This window comes from Nerophis lumbriciformis, linkage group LG07 (assembly GCF_033978685.3).
Source record: "Nerophis lumbriciformis linkage group LG07, RoL_Nlum_v2.1, whole genome shotgun sequence".
In the NCBI taxonomy this organism is placed as follows: domain Eukaryota; kingdom Metazoa; phylum Chordata; class Actinopteri; order Syngnathiformes; family Syngnathidae; genus Nerophis; species Nerophis lumbriciformis.
This window is the reverse complement of record NC_084554.2, coordinates 28,356,654-28,377,158: the sequence shown is the minus strand read 5'-3', so window position 1 is coordinate 28,377,158 and position 20,505 is coordinate 28,356,654. Positions and strand designations below refer to the sequence as shown.

The window sequence follows — 20,505 nt, the reverse complement described above, 5'->3', positions numbered from 1 at the left end:
ATTTATACAGTAGTTGGTGTGCTACATTACAGGGTTTGTACACTTTATCAGTGACTTCTTCTAAACGTTTTACTGAATTTTCCTGACCAAAACAAATCATTTTTTACTCAATGGGACCACTAAAAACTATCGTAACACTTACATACATCTTCTCATATTTCAATTCAGACGTATTTAGTCTTTACTACTGTTCCATTCCACAGCCTCACAAATAAATCCATTTGGTGGACAAATGGTGATTTAGATGTTGTGTCTAAAAGCACTGCATATGCCGTTTGTTGGGACACTAATGACAGTATTTTAAAATTAATCAAAGGCACACTTGTTCTCACCACAGTTACTTTACGCTGCAATCTGGCCATCCGGGTATACGTCTTTACATGTCACTACAAAACATTGATTGTTTTGATGAAACTTTAGATATATTTAAATGACTTTTCCCTAACTTTTGAAAAATATTTTCTCTAAATTTCCGCACCATAATAAAGCAGTCAGTACGTTCAGATTATATGTAAACGGCAACCATTTATCCATGAACATATGGAAAAGCTGCTGATGGTGTGTTTGATGGAGAATCCGTTGAAGGCAGTACATCATTATTACATTACTTCATAAAACTACTGTAGCTGTTTGTGGAACATCCTATTGTATTGTTTTTATCTACAACTTTGCTTTTTTAAGGCATGTTACAATTGGTGTGTTTTCTATGGAGGATGGGGGAAAGCACATATTAAATTGATTTAACTTAACTTTCAATGAGTAACGATTAAGCACAATACTATTTTTCAAGGTACTTGTATCCCGATGTAGCACTGCATTTGTATATTTGTAAATCGACATTGTAATCTGCAGAATATTGAGAGAGATCATGTTTATGAACAATATTCATGTATGTGTCCATATTGAAAGTGAAATTATTCATTTGTATCCGACACATCTTATGGTCCTAATGATGCGCTGAAAATGTTTTTTTTTTTAAAAAGAATAGGCCACGTTTCTATGCTTACATTCATGTGCACACACCCTCATAAACGTCGATGACGTGCCAGATGCTCGCCGGGTTGGGCCCTAAGTATTACACACGGACAGTAGCTATCACTTCCAAGTCTGAAATTCCACATTCCTGATTCCGACGGCTCGCCTGCTAAGCTGGACACCACATGAGCGGCCATTGTTAGCGAGAGGGGTCATGTATCCCCCCCACATCGCCCGTCTCCTTCCTGTTCATCACTCTCGTGTGTCGCTTTATTGCCCACTCCTACCACCTTTTATTTATATTCTGTCTCCACTGATGTTGTTCCTCCGTCTTTGTGTCCCTCTTTGATTCCGCCGGCCCCATCTGTGTTTCTAGAAATTCATGTTGTGATTTCTCTCACATGTTAGATATAGATTTACGACCCCCTCCTCTCTCATGCCGGCGACCACTAAATTTGATAGCATAGACTAAGCTACACTGTTGTCTTGTTTGGGCGTTGTGGTTGTGTGGCAATGAAACGCGCGTGCGTGCATGTGTTTGTGTGTGTGTGTGTGTGTGTGGTTGCATTGCATCTATAGGCATTTTCGGTTTCCTACACCGTGTCAACCTTTATTCTTTCTTTTGTTTTTAATTTATTTCTTTAATATCCTTAATTGTTTTATTTAGTAAATACTATTTTATTTTGCTGAATATTTTGTTAATTCTGCTAATCTAATTTACAATAGGCACCCTCCTTCTATATTAATACTAGTTGATGTGAACAATAAACATTCTTTCTTTTTAACATGGCTACTGTATCTCTCTTTCATTTTGCTAAATGTCCTTAACTTTATTCATCTTATTTTTTTATTTTTAGTTTATTTTATACTTTGTTTTTCATTGTCCTTATCTTTATTGATTTGAGTTTCTGATTTTATTTTTTACAAAACTTTAGTAATTTTAGGTTTTCTTCTTTTTTTCCCAATGCCCTTATCTTAAGTGATGAGGGTTTCTGATGTTTTATTGTATTTATTTTTTTTACATTTCCTTTTTCTTTCATTTTTGGTTCATTTAATATATTATGTTTTATTTATTTTTGTATTTCCTTTTTGATTGTTTTTTTTTTTTTTACTATGTCCTTATTTTTGTTCCTATTTTTTATTTACCTTTTTATGTTTAGTTTATTTGATATAATATTTTTTTGAATGTCTTATGGTTTTATGGATGTGTGTTTCTGATGTATTCTGTATTTACATTTTTGGAATTTTTTTGTCATTTTATATTTTTTCCAAATGTCCTTATTTACATAGTTTTTTGTTTTTGATCCAATTTGTATTTCCTTTATCATATTTTTGGTTTATGTAATACATATTATTTGACCGTCCTATATTTTCATTGATTTGTGTTCGATTTTTTGAAAAACAATTCCTTATATTGACTTTTCTTTCCTTTATTGTTTTTTATTTTGATTGATTTGTATTCCCGATTTATTTGGTGATTACTTTTTTGTAAATTTTACAAATATTTTTAATATCTTTATCTTTATTGATTTGTGTTTTTGATCCTTTTTTTTTTTATGCAATGAATTTGTGTTTATGATTTATTTATTATTCCCTTTAATCATATGTTTGTTTTATTTTACTTTTATTCCCAATGTCCGTATCTATATTAGTTGGTGTTGCTGACAAAAACATGTTTTATCAATTACACATAAAGTGAGCAAAAGCAGTAAAGTACAGTTCTAATGTCATGTGATACATCAAGAATTGTTTTGATGAGCACATTCCAAAAATATGAGCATATGATATTTGGACTATCTGAACACTTTGTTCTGAGTTGATCTCATCTGAGTGTCATAATTCTGTTCAGCTGTCGAAATGATTAATGCCATACCGTATTTTTAGGGGGATTATGCATGGAAGTTATAAAAAAACAACTTTTTTCTCCTTGAGAATATACACAAGTAATAGAATAATAAAACACAAAACAAACAGATGGAAGCTATATGGATGTTATTACTTCTGACAGTAGTCACTTCACAGGTGTCTGTCCTCTCGCCGTGCATATTTGATTTGCTGTAGGTGGCATTTGTTGTGTATTTATGTCTGTTTGTTTGAATCCCTCACCTTATTCCACAAGTTGCAAGGAGTGGGGCACAGCAAAATGGCAGCGAGCATGGTAATATTGTTGTTTGCGAGATGGAAGGTGGAATTCTCTGTTTGATGTTTGGCTCTGAGGAAACGCACAAAATAAAAAGCCTGGTGAGATGAAGGTGTGTTCTTGCACATGTCTGGTGTGTGTGTGTGTGTGTGTTGCTTGGAACTATTTATCTGTCAGTCAGTGTGTGCATATTGTTTGCGCCGGTGTGTGTGAGTGTGTGTCCGCATGCACGTATAAAAGCCGTATCATGCTTGAGATCAAATGGTGTATGAAGGAGGAGAATGACAGAAAGAAGAGAAAGTGATGGCTCTTTAATGTTACCTATCCACACTCAAACCCAAATAGCAGACCAGGAAAACACAGAATAGGCAAGTGTGTTTTTAGGGCTAAAGGAGTGACATGAAACACTTATGTAGAAAAGCCTCGAACACGACGGCGTTTTTGCAGTGGAAAGAGGAAAACGTCTCACTAAAACACAGAGGACTAGGAGACGTGAAGTTAGGACCACAAGATGCACTTTCGTCCCCATACGATCCTTCATATTTCCAATTAGCTGTTCCATGGTTAAACTATTACTGTATAAAAGCAGTATGTGATGTATGTCAAATATCACTATTACCAATGTTTTAGGAACTGCACTTTTTTGGGTATTTTGCCTGTCATTCACAGTCCTTATGTAAGACAAGAACACGTCTTTGTTTTCATGCATTCTAACAAGCAAATAAATATCATCAAAAGTCTGCTTACAATAGGGTCTATGCGCTCTATTTTGCCTATAAAGCGCTTAAAAAGACATTCCAACACGTCCATCATGGTTTTGTACACGCTGTAAGTATATATGCAATGTAGTATCAGGCGTATTCATAATCACACTTAATATTTACGTATTTTGGTCATTTTAAGCATACACGGTGCATTTATTTCAGAAATGCATCCCTTGGACAACACTGATTATTACTCACTGCAGACTTCATGAGAGCCAACAAACATAATAAAACATCCCTTACTGTATCGTGTCTGCTGTCATTGGGATGCTGACTGATGGGATGTTGTATTCCTGTTTAGATGAAGAATAACTCATAAAAGGAGGTGAAACAAGCATTTTTTTCCTGGTCTTTTTCGACTAAATTGGCTATCAGAGTTGACCAACTTCTCGGATTATCCATCCATCCATCCATCCATCCATCTTCTTCCGCTTATCCGAGGTCGGGTCGCGGGGGCAGCAGCTTAAGCAAGGAAGCCCAGACTTCCCTCTCCCCAGCCACTTCGTCCAGCTCCTCCCGGGGGAACCCGAGGCGTTCCCAGGCCAGCCAGGAGAGATAGTCTTCCCAGCGTGTCCTGGGTCTTCCCCGTGGCCTCCTACCGGTCGGACGTGCCCGAAATACCTTACTAGGGAGGCGTTCGGGTGGCATCCTGACCAGATGCCCGAACCACCTCATCTGGCTCCTCTCGATGTGGAGGAGCAGTGGCTTTACTTTGAGCTCCCCCCGGATGGCAGAGCTTCTCACCCTATCTCTAAGGGAGAGCCCCGCCACCCGGCGGAGGAAACTCATTTCGGCCGCTTGTACCCGTGATCTTGTCCTTTTGGTCATAACCCAAAGCTCATGACCATAGGTGAGGATGGGAACGTAGATCGACCGGTAAATCGAGAGCTTTGCCTTCCGGCTCAGCTCCTTCTTCACCACAACGGATCGATACAGCGTCCGCATTACTGAAGACGCCGCACCGATCCGCCTGTCGATCTCACGATCCACTCTTCCCTCACTCGTGAACAAGACTCCGAGGTACTTGAACTCCTCCACTTGGGGCAAGATCTCCTCCCCAACCCGGAGATGGCACTCCACCCTTTTCCGGGAGAGAACCATGGACTCGGACTTGGAGGTGCTGTTTGCCAAGTCGGATTATGTCTTCATTATTTCACTATACAGGTGAGAGGCATTATTTATAATCTAGAATGAACTTTCACCAGCTCCGAGGCGGGGAAACAGCTCACCAGCTGATGACGGCAATACAGCAGCATGAGGAAGTTAGCTTTCTGTGACAATGCGCCGCTAAAATAGGTCCTTAATGTTAGCACTTATAATAACAATATCACTAATACTTGGTTAATATTCAGGTCACAAAATGTAAATAGAGTATTGTTGGCGCTTTTTGGATTGTTTTTTATTGGGTTTTATTGGCGGAATACAGGACCTGTCTGAAAGCGGACTTTTATTTATGTTTATTTACGAGTTAAAATACAAACATCATATGTGTTCTTGTCTCTCATAAAGATTGTGAATCATAGGCAAAATTCCCCTTTTATTGGGGTCATATTATGCAAAACACACTTTTCTTGAATGTTGGTATCATTTTTTTTTAACCAAAAATTTGAATTCAAACCATGGAAGTGTTGTGGATACATTATTGTATTGCTCCAAACAAGCCTTTTTAGTTCTGCCCAGTCTTACGCCACCTTATGACATCAGCAGAGATCTCCATATATAGTAAAATGTTTTCCTGGTTTCTTTGTATGAGCCCGTCAGCTGAGATGTGACCCCATAAGCTAAATTGCTCTGAGATTGGTTGTATTAACCAAAAAGGAGTAAGACGACAACTAGGGTTGTACATTATACCGGTACTAGAATAGTACCGCGATACTAATGAATCATTCCCGGTACTATACTGCTTCTGAAAAGTACCGGTCCCCCACCTCCCGGCGCCCCCGTCGTCGTCACGTCGTGTCATTGCTGGTTTACGAGCAGACGAGCATGTTCGGCAGCGCACAACCACGGAGTACTTACAAGCAGACACAGTGTGTAGACAGAAAAGGGAGAAGGGACGCATTTTGGCTTAAAAACTAAAGATAAAGGTGAAGTTATAACACTGAAACACCCTCAGGAAGAGGTGTTTTAAGACATGGCTAGCTAGCTAGCGGCTAAAGTCCAGCCCCAGTCGGCAGTGTTTTAGCTACTTCTAAATCACTAATCCTCGCCTCCATGGCGACAAATAAAGTACGTTTCTTATAAGTATCATCCCTGCAGGACGAGGAATAGCTAAACATGTTTCACTACACACCGTAGCTCACCGGCGTCACAATGTAAACAAACGCCATTGGTGGATCTACACCTAACATCCACTGTAATGATACCAAGTACAGGAGTGATACTACTATGATTACGTCTATATTTTTTGGCATCACAACATCTTAAATTTTTTTTAAATGTATATTATGTTTACAAACTCAGGAAATATGTCCCTGGACACATGAGGACTTTGAATATGACCAATGTATGATCATGTAACTACTTGGTATCGGATTGATACCTAAATGTGTGGTATCATCCAAAACTAATGTAAAGCATCCAAACAGAAGAATAAGTGATTATTACATTTTAACAGAAGTGTAGATAGAACATGTTAAAAGAGAAAATAAGCAGATATTAACAGTAAAGGAACAAGTAGATTAATAATTCATTTTTTACCACTTGTCCTTAATAATTTTGACAAAATAATAGAATGATAAATGACACAATACGTTACTGCATATGTCAGCAGACTATTTAGGAGCCTTTGTTTGTTTACTTACTACTAAAAGACAAGTTGTCTAGTATGTTCACTATTTTATTTAAGGACAAACTTGCGATAAGAAACATATGTTTAATGTACCCTAAGATTTTTTGTTAAAATAAAGCCAATAATGACATTTTTTGTGGTCCCCTTTATTTAGAAAAGTACCAAAAAATACCGAAAAGTATCGAAATAATTTATGTACCTGTACCAAAATATTGCTATCAGGACAACACTAATGACAATGTACCTACAGTATGAATACACGGTTCAAGCACAATATAAAGAAGGATTTTCCCCAAAACTACATTTAATCATAGAAACAGTTCCTACAATTTATGGCAACAGTGGATATAAAGACACATTAACTATAATAACAGTAGATGTATGACAACTAATTAGTTATGTAGCTTAACTGGACCACATGTTTATTTACAGAGATAAACAGGCCGTATGAGTCCGTCAACTAAGACCCCATAAACTGAAATGCTCTGTTAATGGACGTATTAACCCAAAAGGAGTAGAAATAAGCAGGGCTTAATAAGCATAGCTCACTGAAGAAGTCAAAAGTGCTTGGTTAACTTCCAGTGACACAGACATGATGCCCTGTTGAGAACCTGCCTTATGTTGGTCTATGGGCTATAAATAGAAGGATTTACCCAAAACGACATTTATTCAGCGAGACAGTTCCTATTGTGGCAGCAGTACAATGAAGTGGTAATAACACCAGTAACGATACTAATAACAGTAGATATATGACAACACCTTAGCGATGTAGCATTGTGGCTTAACCGGACTACATAGGTATTTACAGCCATAAACAGGCTACATGTAATGCTATACTCTGGCATGGATTGACATAGTCGTCAGACTTGATGGCACTGAAGGGCTTTGAAGGAGAAAAGCTGATAAACCTGTGATATGTTTTCATTGCTGAAGTTTTCCTTCTCGCATCCAGGTCAAACTCAGGCTTGTTTATGTAGTGTTGGATACTAAAAATACTCTGGTATTGCCATCTCCGATTCTTTGGCATACCAGTAGATGGGTGACGAGAGCTCGCCGGAAGAAATAGTTAAATTGTGACAGAAGGTTAAAACGTGATTCTGAAGTCAACTCGACTCGACTATAACTATAATTCAGTTTGAGACCCACAAGCATTTAACAGTCAAACAATAAAACAAACCTGGTCTGCCAGATAATAAAAAGACATAGCAGGAGGGATCGGTTTTTCCAACTTAATAAATGTGTTGCTATATTTAGCCAATAATCAGATCCCTCAAGAGATTATTCTTCTAAAAAGCAACTAGTGACACATTTAGTAACACGTATTTTGGGGAATCTGCCACAAAAGCACGTATTGCTCCTCTCAACGGGCAGCAGGTGCTGGTGTGGGCCCCGCTTCATCTAAAAACACCCAATGTTTTGATAATAGAATAAAAAAACATTTAAATTCTAAACATTCTTTTTTGCCTTTCATATTCGTCTTTATCTCTTTTTGCAAATACCTAGTGGTCAAATTTAGCAAAATTGACAATGTCAGCATCGACATAGTAATTCCGTCACTGGACCACTCATTTAAGTTGTCCCAAAAAAAAAAAAAAATCACACAAACAATGGAACACATGCACAAAACCACAAAATCCAAACTACTAAGTTTCTGGTCATGTTCGTACAAAAACAGGAAGTGAGCAAGTTTTCAAATTAAAGCCAGTCACAGCACCAGACGTTTTGCATGGGAACCAGCACCCATCTTTGACTACTCAAATGCTGCATAACATCGGGCAAAGGTTTATACTTAAAGGGGAACTGCACTTTTTAAAATGTTGCCTATCAATCACAATCCTTATGTAAGACAAGCACATATGTTTTCCTTTTTTGATGCATTTTGACTCATAAATAAACGCTGGCAAAAGTCAGCTAGCACTGGATCTACAAACCCCGTTTCCATATGAGTTGGGAAATTGTGTTAGATGTAAATATAAACGGAATACAATGATTTGCAAATCATTTTCAACCTATTTTCAGTTAAATATGCTACAAAGACAACATATTTGATGTTCAAACTGATAAACATTTTTTTGTAAGCAAATAATCATTAACTTTAGAATTTGATGCCAGCAACACGTGACAAAGAAGTTGGGAAAGGTGGCAATAAATACTGATAAAGTTGAGGAATGCTCATCAAACACTTATTTGGAACATCCCACAGGTGAACAGGCAAATTGGGAACAGGTGAGTGCCATGATTGGGTATAAAAGTAGATTCCATGAAATGCTCAGTCATTCACAAACAAGGATGGGGCGAGGGTCACCACTTTGTCAACAAATGCATGAGCAAATTGTTGAACAGTTTAAGGAAACCTTTTCTCAACCAGCTATTGCAAGGAATTTAGGGATTTCACCATCTACGGTCCGTAATATCATCAAAGGGTTCAGAGAATCTGGAGAAATCACTGCACGTAAGCAGCTAAGCCCGTGACCTTCAATCCCTCAAGCTGTACTGCATCAACAAGCGACACCAGTGTGTAAAGGATATCACCACATGGGCTTGGGAACACTTCAGAAACCCACTGTCAGTAACTACAATTGGTCGTTACATCTGTAAGTGCAAGTTAAAACTCTCCTATGCAAGGCGAAAACCGTTTATCAACAACACCCAGAAACGCCGTCGGCTTCGCTGGGTCCGAGCTCATCTAAGATGGACTGATACAAAGTGGAAAAGTGTTCTGTGGTCTGAGGAGTCCACATTTCAAATTGTTTTTGGAAACTGTGGACGTCGTGTCCTCCGGACCAAAGAAGAAAAGAACCATTCGGATTGTTATAGGCGCAAAGTGTAAAAGCCAGCATCTGTGATGGTATGGGGGTGTATTAGTGCCCAAGACATGGGTAATTTACACATCTGTGAAGGCGCCATTAATGCTGAAAGGTACATACAGGTTTTGGAGCAACATATGTTGCCATCCAAGCAACGTTACCATGGACGCCCCTGCTTATTTCAGCAAGACAATGCCAAGCCACGTGTTACATCAACATGGCTTCATAGTAAAAGAGTGCGGGTACTAGGCTGGCCTGCCTGTAGTCCAGACCTGTCTCCCATTGAAAATGTGTGGCGCATTATGAAGCCTAAAATACCACGACGGAACCCCCGGACTGTTGAACAACTTAAGCTGTACATCAAGCAAGAATGGGAAATAATTCCACCTGAGAAGCTTAAAAAATGTGTCTCCTCAGTTCCCAAACGTTTACTGAGTGTTGTTAAAAGGAAAGGCCAGTGGTGAACATGTCCTTTCCCAACTACTTTGGCACGTGTGTGTGTTTGCCAAAAAAACCCAAAGTTTATGAGTTTGAACATCAAATATCTTGTCTTTGTAGTGCATTCAACTGAATATGGGTTGAAAAGGATTTGCAAATCATTGTATTCCGTTTTATTTACATCTAACACAATTTCCCAACTCATATGGAAACGGGGTTTGTAATAAGAGTCGCTCTATTCTGCCTATAAAGCTCTCTAAAAACATCCAAAAAACTCCATCAATGTTTTATTTACAGTACACGCTGCAAGTATATACGTAATGTAGTAACAGACACATTCATAATATGTAATATTTACGTATTTTGTTCATTTTAAGCATTCGGCAGCATATTAATTTCCCAGACGCATCACAATGTTCGCTATTTTCTTCAACAATAACAACTACTACTAATCATAGCAGACTTCATAAGAGACAGCAATGATCTTTTTGGGCCTAAATATACAGAGGACGAGCTACAAAACTACAAACACAAAACACACTAACTGTACAATGTCTGCTATCACTGGGATGCTGGCAGATGGGATGTTCATATCGCCTCAGAATTAAACACAATCCTCATGAAGGTAAAAAAAATAAAAAAGGGGGGGAAGCAAACGAGTATTTTTCTTGCCATCTCAAATTTAAAATTGAATGTCAAAGTTGACCAATTTCTCGGTTTATTTCTACAACTTTCTACCATACAAGTGAAAATCATGTTCTATAATTGAGAAACAACTTTTATTATTTCACTATACAGTTGAGAGGCATTATTTATAATCTGGAAATTAACTTTCACCGGCTCAGAGGCGATGCAGCGACTCACAAGCTCAGCATGTCAATCGCAGTGTGAGCACCTATATAAACAATATCGCTAATACTTGGTTGATATTCAGGTCACAAGATATGAATGGAGAATTGTTGGCGGTTTCTGAATGTTTTTTTAGAGGGCTTAACACGCAGAACGGACCCCCGTTGTTAGCTGACTCTCGCTAGCGTTTATTTACTAGTTAGAATGCATAAAAAAAGAAAAACACAGGGAATGTGAAAGACGGGCAAAATTCCCAAAAAAAAGTGAATAGTTCTTCTTTAACAACTGCAATGTTCATTTTACCCACAATTTACGACTACATGTGATTAATAAACTTTCTTCTCTCTTTCTACCATGGCTACTGTACTCGCTCTCTCTTAAAAGACACACACACACACACACACACACACACACACATCCTCTGAATTTTACCCCCCCCCCCCCCCCCCCCCCATTGCTTACCAGGAAATTAACCTTGACATTTCCAACACATAATTCCCGCTAATAAAAACCTACAGTGTAAATATATAAACAAACATGTCAAATATTTACAGAGGCGGCGACATTAAAGAACGGGCCCTCATATCAAAGCTTGAGGCCCGGCTCGGCAAGGGATTTTATTTTCTTGGTTTATCTGCAGTGAACATTAGTTCATGTTGTTATATGGCAGTTAAAAGATATCTGCCTTGGAAGTAAACACTATGGTTGCGCCAACATAAAATAATTATGTTCAGTACTGCACGTGATAATGCAAGATGTTCTTCTTCCGATTGCGGGCATGTCGCCAAATTACGGGGCCTATTTATGAGCACTGTGGTGCCAGTAGTCTGCTCAAGGGATAAGCGTGTTACATATATAGTTCATACAACACTATGTATTCATGTAAGTATATCGGAACAGTATGCTTCCTCGCTGCCGTGTTATACATCCACTAACAACTATAACAGCCAATACCAAACGGATATCAACATTTGTAAGGGATTATACCTTGCTTGAGACAATGTCTGCATGTGGCCATTTTTTTTTTTTTACTCCACATATACTCACACACGTGTACCGCTAGAATGCTCCCATCATAATGGGATGACAGTGATGCGGATCCAAAATGGATGATTTTAGTATCTGGACACTGGGGTTGAGCTTAGATTGAGGCAACGGTAGGGGGATGAGCGATGCATGCGGGCAGGTAGTGATTGTATAATACCATCACGGAACGCCATCACTCCCCATCTGACCATGCCTCATTTTAGGGCAATGGAACCACACAGGGAAAAAGGTGCCGATGGAAGATTATTCTTGGGAGGAAAAAATAAGTAATAATAAAAATAAAAAAAACCTCATGTTTTTATTCATGCCTGCAACACAAACAGCATAATTTGATTTGCAGTGTAAATATTCTGGATCAATACGGAGATAGAATGTATTATTTGTTATAATATGTGCATCTGAATAGGGAGTCCAATTTTTGACAATATTGTTATATTGGGACAGGAACTCGACTCATAATTAAGTAATATGGAGACTATGTCGAATATTCTCAATTTCTGTTTCGACCCCAGTGACACATGGGAAAGAACTCTGTCCTAACTTTGATTTAAAACCTGTAAAGTAAACATTGACTCAAGAGCGCCCCTGGTGGTTGCAGCCAATTAGTGAACAGTTATATGGTTTCATTTTCCTTGTTTACCACACTGAGAGTCCAGTTTGCAATCTAAAGTTAGTCAACTAAAGAAAACAAGACACCGAAAAATAAGGAAAATGAAGATACCGACAAAAAGAAGAAATAAAAACAAACAGAAGAAACCTATAAGAACAATAAAGAAGGAAATAGGACAACATCAGACAAAAAAAAGAAGATAAATAAGAAACTGAAGAAGAAGATAGAAAAATAATAAAACAAAGAAGAAAGAACAAACCAAAGAAGAAAGGTATAACAAAAAGAAAGAAGGAAGAAGAAAATGGAAGGAGACAAAAACAAAGAAGGAAAAGAAGAAACTGAATAAAAAGAAATAAGATACTAAAGAAGAAGAATGAACAAACTGAAGAAGAAACAATAAGTAAAACAAAGAAAAAATAAATAAGAGACAAGACAAAAATAAGAAACATAAATAAAAAAGGAAAACAAAGAAGAAAAAAGACATGAACTGAAAAAACAAAAAGAAAAAAAAAACAGAAGAAATACGTAATATAAGGGAAAAAACAAAAAGAAAACACAGAAGAGGAGGAAATAAGAAAACCAAAGAAGACGACAAGGAAAAATAGGAACAACATAAAGGAGAACAAAAACGAGAACACAAAAACTAAATAAAAGAGAAGGAACAAGAAAAATTAAGAAGAAATATATGCTGTGTAATTTATTCTATTAGAATTAAAGACAAAAAAAAAAAAAGACAGCGGAAGGCAAATGGGAAGCAATGGAGATTATTTTCTTTTAATCCTGCACCAAAAGTAACATTTTAGTTTGGATAGTGGACATTTTTTTTTGATTAGCTTCCTACAATCAATTCCTCAGAATAATCCTCCAAATTGGTAAACATTGAATATGATGTTCATCTCTCCTGTTTGGATAATAAGTCTTTACAAGCAGAATGAATGTTGCCTCCACCTCAGATCAGGGCCAGTGTAATGGCATCTCCATAGCCTCTAATCACTATCCCTTCCTGCTGGGCCGGTGTCACATCTTGTGACGGTAACTAGGAAGAGGTATATGTACCTCCTGCGGATAACATGGCTGCTGTCTCCACGGTGACACGGGCTCTCCACGTCACAAGCGCTGCTCCGTGGGACTTGAGGTCTTTAAACGTGATGTTTTACCGGCACATGGAGCTCAGTGGAAGAGAGCAGTCTATTCATGCAGGGCCCACATTAAATATACACACATACACTACTCTGCGAGCAGGGAAGGAAGATATAAAATTGACAAACAAATATAAGCGTACAGCGATTTATGGACACAGAATCTGCTTTGAGAGGGGCTGAGTCTTCTATGGCATATATGGAGTTTACACTGCCAACATTGTGACTGTAACATGTTATATTTCGACACAAACAATGGAATCATCACAAATACACATGACTATGTACAGTGCATTCTGAAAGTTTTCACAGCGCTTCACTTTTTCCACATTTAGTTTAGTGTTGTTTTAATTTTGTAAATGTATTAAAAATAAAAAAATAAAACAATCCCATGAATATATACATATGTATGCACAGTCTTTGCTCAGTACTTTTACATTGACCTCAATTACAGGCTTAAAGGGGAACATTATCACCAGACCTATGTAAGCGTCAATATATACTTTGATGTTGCAGAAAAAAGACCATATATTTTTTTAACCGATTTCCGAACTCTAAATGGGTGAATTTTGTCGAATTAAACGCCTTTCTATTATTCGCTCTCGGAGCGATGACGTCACAACATGACGTCACATCGGGAAGCAATCCGCCATTTTTTCAAACACATTACAAACACCGAGTCAAATCAGCTCTGTTATTTTCCGTTTTTTTCGACTGTTTTCCGTACCTTGGAGACATCATGCCTCGTCAGTGTGTTGTCGGAGGGTGTAACAACACGAACAGGGACGGATTCAAGTAGCACCAGTGGCCCAAAGATGCAAAAGTGGCAAGAAATTGGAAGTTTGTTCCGCACACTTTACCGACGAAAGCTATGCTACGACAGAGATGGCAAGAATGTGTGGATATCCTGCGACACTCAAAGCAGATGCATTTCCAACGATAAAGTCAAAGAAATCTGCCGCCAGACCCCCAGGAAAAGAGAGCGGATGAGGGTATGTCTACAGAATATATTAATTGATGAAAACTGGGCTGTCTGCACTCTCAAAGTGCATGTTGTTGCCAAATGTATTTCATATGCTGTAAACCTAGTTCATAGTTGTTAGTTTCCTTTAATGCCAAACAAACACATACCAATCGTTGGTTAGAAGGCGATCGCCAAATTCGTCCTCGCTTTCTCCCGTGTCGCTGGCTGTCGTGTCGTTTTCGTCGGTTTCGCTTGCATATGGTTCAAACCGATATGGCTCAATAGCTTCAGTTTCTTCTTCAATTTTGTTTTCTCTACCTGCCTCCACACTACAACCATCCGTTTCAATACATGCGTAATCTGTTGAAACGCTTAAGCCGCTGAAATCCGAGTCTGAATCCGAGCTAATGTCGCTATAAACTTGCTGTTCTATCCGCCATGTTTGTTTGTATCGGCATCACTATGTGACGTCACAGGAAAATGGACGGGTGTATATAACGATGGTTAAAATCAGGCACTTTGAAGCTTTTTTTAGGGATATTACGTGATGTGTAAAATTTTGAAAAAAACTTCGAAAAATAAAATAAGCCACTGGGAACTGATTTTTAATGGTTTTAACCCTTCTGAAATTGTGATAATGTTCCCCTTTAAGGCTTTTTGACAGTTTCGCCCATTCCTGTTTGGATGGGAAGTGTTGGTTTTCATCCAGGATGTCTCTGTACATTGCTGCATTCATCTTAGTCTAGTCAGGGAGGTGACCAAAAACCCGATGGTCACTCTGTCCGAGCTACAGCATTCCTCTGTGGAGAGAAGAGAACCTTCCAGAAGGACAACCATCTCTGCAGCAATCCACCAATCAAGCCTGTATGGTAGAGCCATTGCTTAGTAGAACATTTGCCAAAATGCATCTGAAAGACTATAAGAACCATGAGAAAAAAAATTCTCTGGTCTGATGAGACAAAGACTGAACTATTTGGCGTGAATGCCAGGCATCATGTTTGGAGGAAACCAGGCATCGCTCATCACCAGGCCAATACCATCCCTACATAAAGCATGGTGGTGTTAGCATCATGCTGTGGGGTTGTTTTTCAGCGGCATGATCCGGAAGACTAGTCAGTATAGAGAAAATATGATTTCAGCAATATACAGAGACATCCTGGGTGAAAACCAATGCTTCCCATCCAACCTGATGGAACTTGAAAGGTGCTGCAAGGGGAATAGGGGGAAACTGTCCAAAGAAAAGTGTGCCACGCTTGTGGCATCATACTCAAAAAGACTTGAGGCTGCAGTGACGTGCGGTGAGATTCATGGCTGGTGAGGCACTGACTTCATCACAGTCAGATTTACAAACATATGAACCCTAAAGAGTATCTTATTCACCATTTGATTGACAGCACTTAACGGGTTATGTTTAAAAGCTCATACCAGCATTCTTCCCTGCTTGGCATTCAGCATCAAGGGTTGGAATTGGGGGTTAAAGTACCAAAAATGATTCCCGGGCGCTGCGCCGCTGCTGCCCACTGCTCCCCTCACCTCCCAGGGGGTGATCAAGGGCATGGGTCAAATGCAGAGGACACATTTCACCACACCTAGTGTGTGTGTGACAATCATTGGTACTTTAACTTAACTTTAACTTTACACATACAAACTTTAGCACACAAAAAAAGCACATTTAATTAAAAACAACTTTATTATGGTCTTACCTTTACTTATAAATGAAGTCCATGCGCCACTCCTTCTGAATAAAAGCATTGATAGCTTGTTTATAGAAGTCTTCCTTATCCTTCTTCAGTTTTACAAGTCTCTCTGTCTCAATGGAGATCTTCCTTTAATTATTACCTCCTGCTTCGATTGAAAGTCCAGTTTAGAAAACTGTTTTATTTTAGATACGTAATCCTCCATGTTAAAAGTCCAGGCGAGAGGAAAAAATAAACGATCGCTAACTGTTGCTGCTTGTTGTCACTTATTCTGCAACCGAGTAGTCGCAAGAATGATCTCTGGGATCACTAGCGCCCTCTACCACCATGAGGCGGGATTACTGCAAGCCTCATCCAGTGCGTCTTCACAGCCGTTTTACGATTGCTCAGCACAAGAAATACGTTACACACATACAGTTGTTGACAAAATACACTGTACATTATATACCTCAGCTAACTAAACTATGGAAATGTATAATATAATTCATATAGCAATACGGTCTCACTGCACAGCAGGCCAGCAGTTAGCCGAGTCATTGCGCAATAAATGGTGAGGCTCAACTGGCTGCTGATCACCGCAAGTCTCTTCTCAGTATTTGAACGGCAAATGTGAAAATTCAGCGATTTTGAATAAAAATAATCTAAAACTGGTGAAGTTAAATAGAAAATAATTTATAGTATATTCACTGGATACATATAACAATTGAAATTTTTTTTTTTTCTTTTTATGATGGCACGTGAGGCCCCGCCTCACCTGCCTCCCCTGACTGCACGCCACTGTGAGGCTGTAATTGCTGCGAAAGGTGCATAAACAAAGTATTGAGCAAAGGCTGCTAATACTTACGTATGTGTGATTTGTGAGTTGTTTATTTTTAATAAATTTGCAAAATATAAAACTTCTCATATTGTCATGACGGGGTATTGTCTGTAGAAGTCTGAGGTCAAAAATTAATTAATTCCATTTTGGAATAAGGCTGTAACATAACAAAAAAAGTGAAGCTCTGTGAATACTTTCCGGATGCACTGAATTTGTTTGTGAAATCCCTCTGACCAACCATAAGACCTCCTGTCAGCATCCAGAATAAATCATCAGGACAATGACTTATGTGTTTTTCATATCGTGCAGCGAATGCGTAGACTTATGCGCATTTATGGTAATGGGACTGACTTGGATAAACTTCCTAAATGAGAAAATCCATGTTTAGCCTTAGGGGCTGATACTCTGCATCAATGAGAGAGAACACTGCAGTAAAGCTTTGCCCTTTTAGTTGGTACTTGTGTGTAATTACTGGAGTTTAAAAAAGGTCCTTTTCGAAAGGAGTGTGGGTGCCCATCTAATTAACTCCAATGAAAATAAAAAATAGGATAATAAAAAGATTTTCCCGACAGTGTCATTAAAAATGGAGAAGTAGTTGAGGAATTGTGCCGGCTATAATGGACATTGTGTACATAAAGTAGCCAATCATTTTTGAAGGTTTAGGCGTGTTTTCCGGAGATTACCCCACCCACACACACACCAAGGCTACACAGGGTTGCAAAGAAAATAACTTTGGTATTAACCCCGAAAGGGACAAGCGGTAGAAAATGGATGGATGGATTATTGAAATAAATTAAAGATAATTTTGACAAGTGACTAATCCTGAACCGCAGCCATCACCATGATGTCGTTATTTGTAGTACAGTACACCGTGTGGTGGCTAGGTTAATAAACCCCAAAAGGGGACTGACTTGAAATTTCTCACAAAAATGATTTGCACAACACTCACAATGCAAGTTTAGGGTTTTTAGAATTAACACATTTGTTACACATCTTTAGGAGCCTGACAAGCACATGTGCGTAAAATATGTGCAAGATTGGTGAAAATACATGGCCGTCGAAGCAAACATTTCAGCAGGACTTGGTAAATAAGTCAATTTCCCTTTTTCATATTTCTATAAAAGTTTGATGATTAATCTATAAGAACAACAATATATATACATATATATATATATATATATATATATATATATATATACACACACACACACACACACACACACACATATATATATATATATATATACATATATATATATATATATGTGTGTGTATATGTATGTATATAACAGTATACATACATACATACACACACACTCAAAAACACACGCACACACACACACACACACACACACACACACACACACACACACACACACACACACACACACACACACACACACACACACACACACACACACACACACACACACACACACACACACACACACAATCATATATACATGTATACACATAGACAAATACATATACATATACACATATTTACATTTACATATATATACATATACGATGACCACAAACAATTATAAGATCTTGATGACGACAACAAACAAGAGCAAGGAGAGAAGAATAAGAACAAGAGGAGGAACAGGAACCGGAACAACAACAATAGGAACAGGAACAAGAAGACCAGGAACAACAACAACAACAGGAACAAGAACAATAGCTACAGGAACAGGAACAACATGAACAACATTAGGAAAAGAAACAAGAAAAAACAAGGACAAGAAGACTGAATGAGAAAGAAGAAGAACAACAACTGTAACAAAAAAGAACAATAGCTGCAGGAACAGGAACAAGACCAAACAAGGACAAGAAGAACAGAAAGAGGAAGAAGAAGAATAACAGGAACAAGAACAACAAGAACAATAGCTACAGGAACAGAAACAAGAAAAACATGGACAAGAAGAACAGAAAGAGAAAAAAGAAAAAAGTGCAGGAATAATAATAACAACAACAGGAATGGGAACAGAAAAAAGAGAAAAAAAACAAGAAAAAAAAAACAGGACAAGAAGAACAGGACAACAAGATCAACAGGAACAAGGACAACAAGATCAGTAACACTAACAACAACAACAACAGGATCAAGGAAAAAACAAGGACAATAAGAACAGGAACCGAAAGAAGAACACGATTAAGAACAACAACAGGAATAGGAACAAGAAAACAAGAGAAAACACCTTTAGGAGACAGACGAGCAGGTGTGTGTACAATATGCACTGCAAAAAGTCAGTGTTCAAAAACAAGACAAAAATATAAAAAAATTAGGGGTATTTTACTTGAACTAAGCAACATTATCTGCCAATAGAACAAGAAAATTTGGCTTGTCAAGACTTCCCAAAACGAGTAAAATTAGCTAACCTCAATGAACCCCAAAATACCTTAAAATAAGTATATTCTCACTAATAACAAGTGCACTTTTCTTGGTAGAAAAAAAAAAGTGACCTTTTTGCTCAATATGTTGAAAAATATTCTTAAATGAAGTAAATGCTAGTGCAGTGGTTCTTAACCTGGGTTCGATCGAACCCTAGGGGTTCGGTGAGTCGGCCTCAGGGGTTCGGCAGAGCATCCACCGTGGAGGGCAAGACACACCCGACTCATCGTGTAAATAAATACTTCTCCCTATCGACGTATTATGGATACCACCAAACAATATTCCCTCTAATTTTCCATCTGATTTGAAAGTGTGTAATTTGTTGTAAGTTCATGCACTGTGTTGGTTTTGTTCTTTGAACAAGGTGATGTTCATGCACGGTTCATTTTGTGCACGGTAAAAAAAACATAACTTTGTCTTGAATTTGAAAAACATTTTTTTTTAATTTTTCACTAAAGAAGGGTTCGGTGAATGCGCATATGAAACTGGTGGGGTTCGGTACCTCCGACAAGGTTAAGAACCACTGTGCTAGTGCCATTATCTTGACATAATGATATGCGCTCGGCATCATGATTTTTTTTTTTCATGCTTGAAGTAAGAAATTATTACTTTAAAAAAAGTAATTTTATACTTGTGAGTGTTGATGACACGGCTTTGCAACAGTTGATATTCTAGTTTCAAGCATGTTTTACTCAATATAGGTCATCAAATCTCAGCAACAAGCTGTAATATCTTACTGAGATAATTTAGGACCAAAACACTTAAAACAAGTAAAACACTCTAACATAAAATCTGCTTAGTGAGAATAATTATCTTATCAGACAGAAAATAAGCAAACATCCCCCTTATTTAGAGTAAAACAACTTGCACTGAGCCTAGTCTATAAAATCCGCTACACCTCCCTGATACCGAAGTACACAGTATACAACACCAGGGGGAGCTCCACTAACCACGTTAAACCCAGATTCCGATCTAACAAAGGTCTTAACTCATTCTCTTTCTATGCCACATCAATGTGGAATGCGCTCCCAACAGGTACAAAAGAAATGGCATCCTTCAAACCCGCAATAAA

At 38.1% G+C, this 20,505-nt stretch overlaps 1 protein-coding gene across 2 annotated transcripts in view; it reads right to left on the bottom strand.

Annotated features, from left to right (window-relative positions):
* The window catches only part of zfhx4 (zinc finger homeobox 4), a 340,671-nt gene that overhangs the window by 287,059 nt on the left and 33,107 nt on the right, over nucleotides 1–20,505 (bottom strand). Inside the window, exon 3 of one of the 2 annotated variants that reach the window (XM_061965537.2) lies at nucleotides 3,082–3,187. The exons of the other annotated variant lie outside the window; for it this stretch is intronic. The gene's annotated coding sequence lies outside the window, so the exon portion shown is untranslated. The remainder of the gene's footprint in view (nucleotides 1–3,081; nucleotides 3,188–20,505) is intronic. 2 annotated transcript variants of the gene reach the window in all.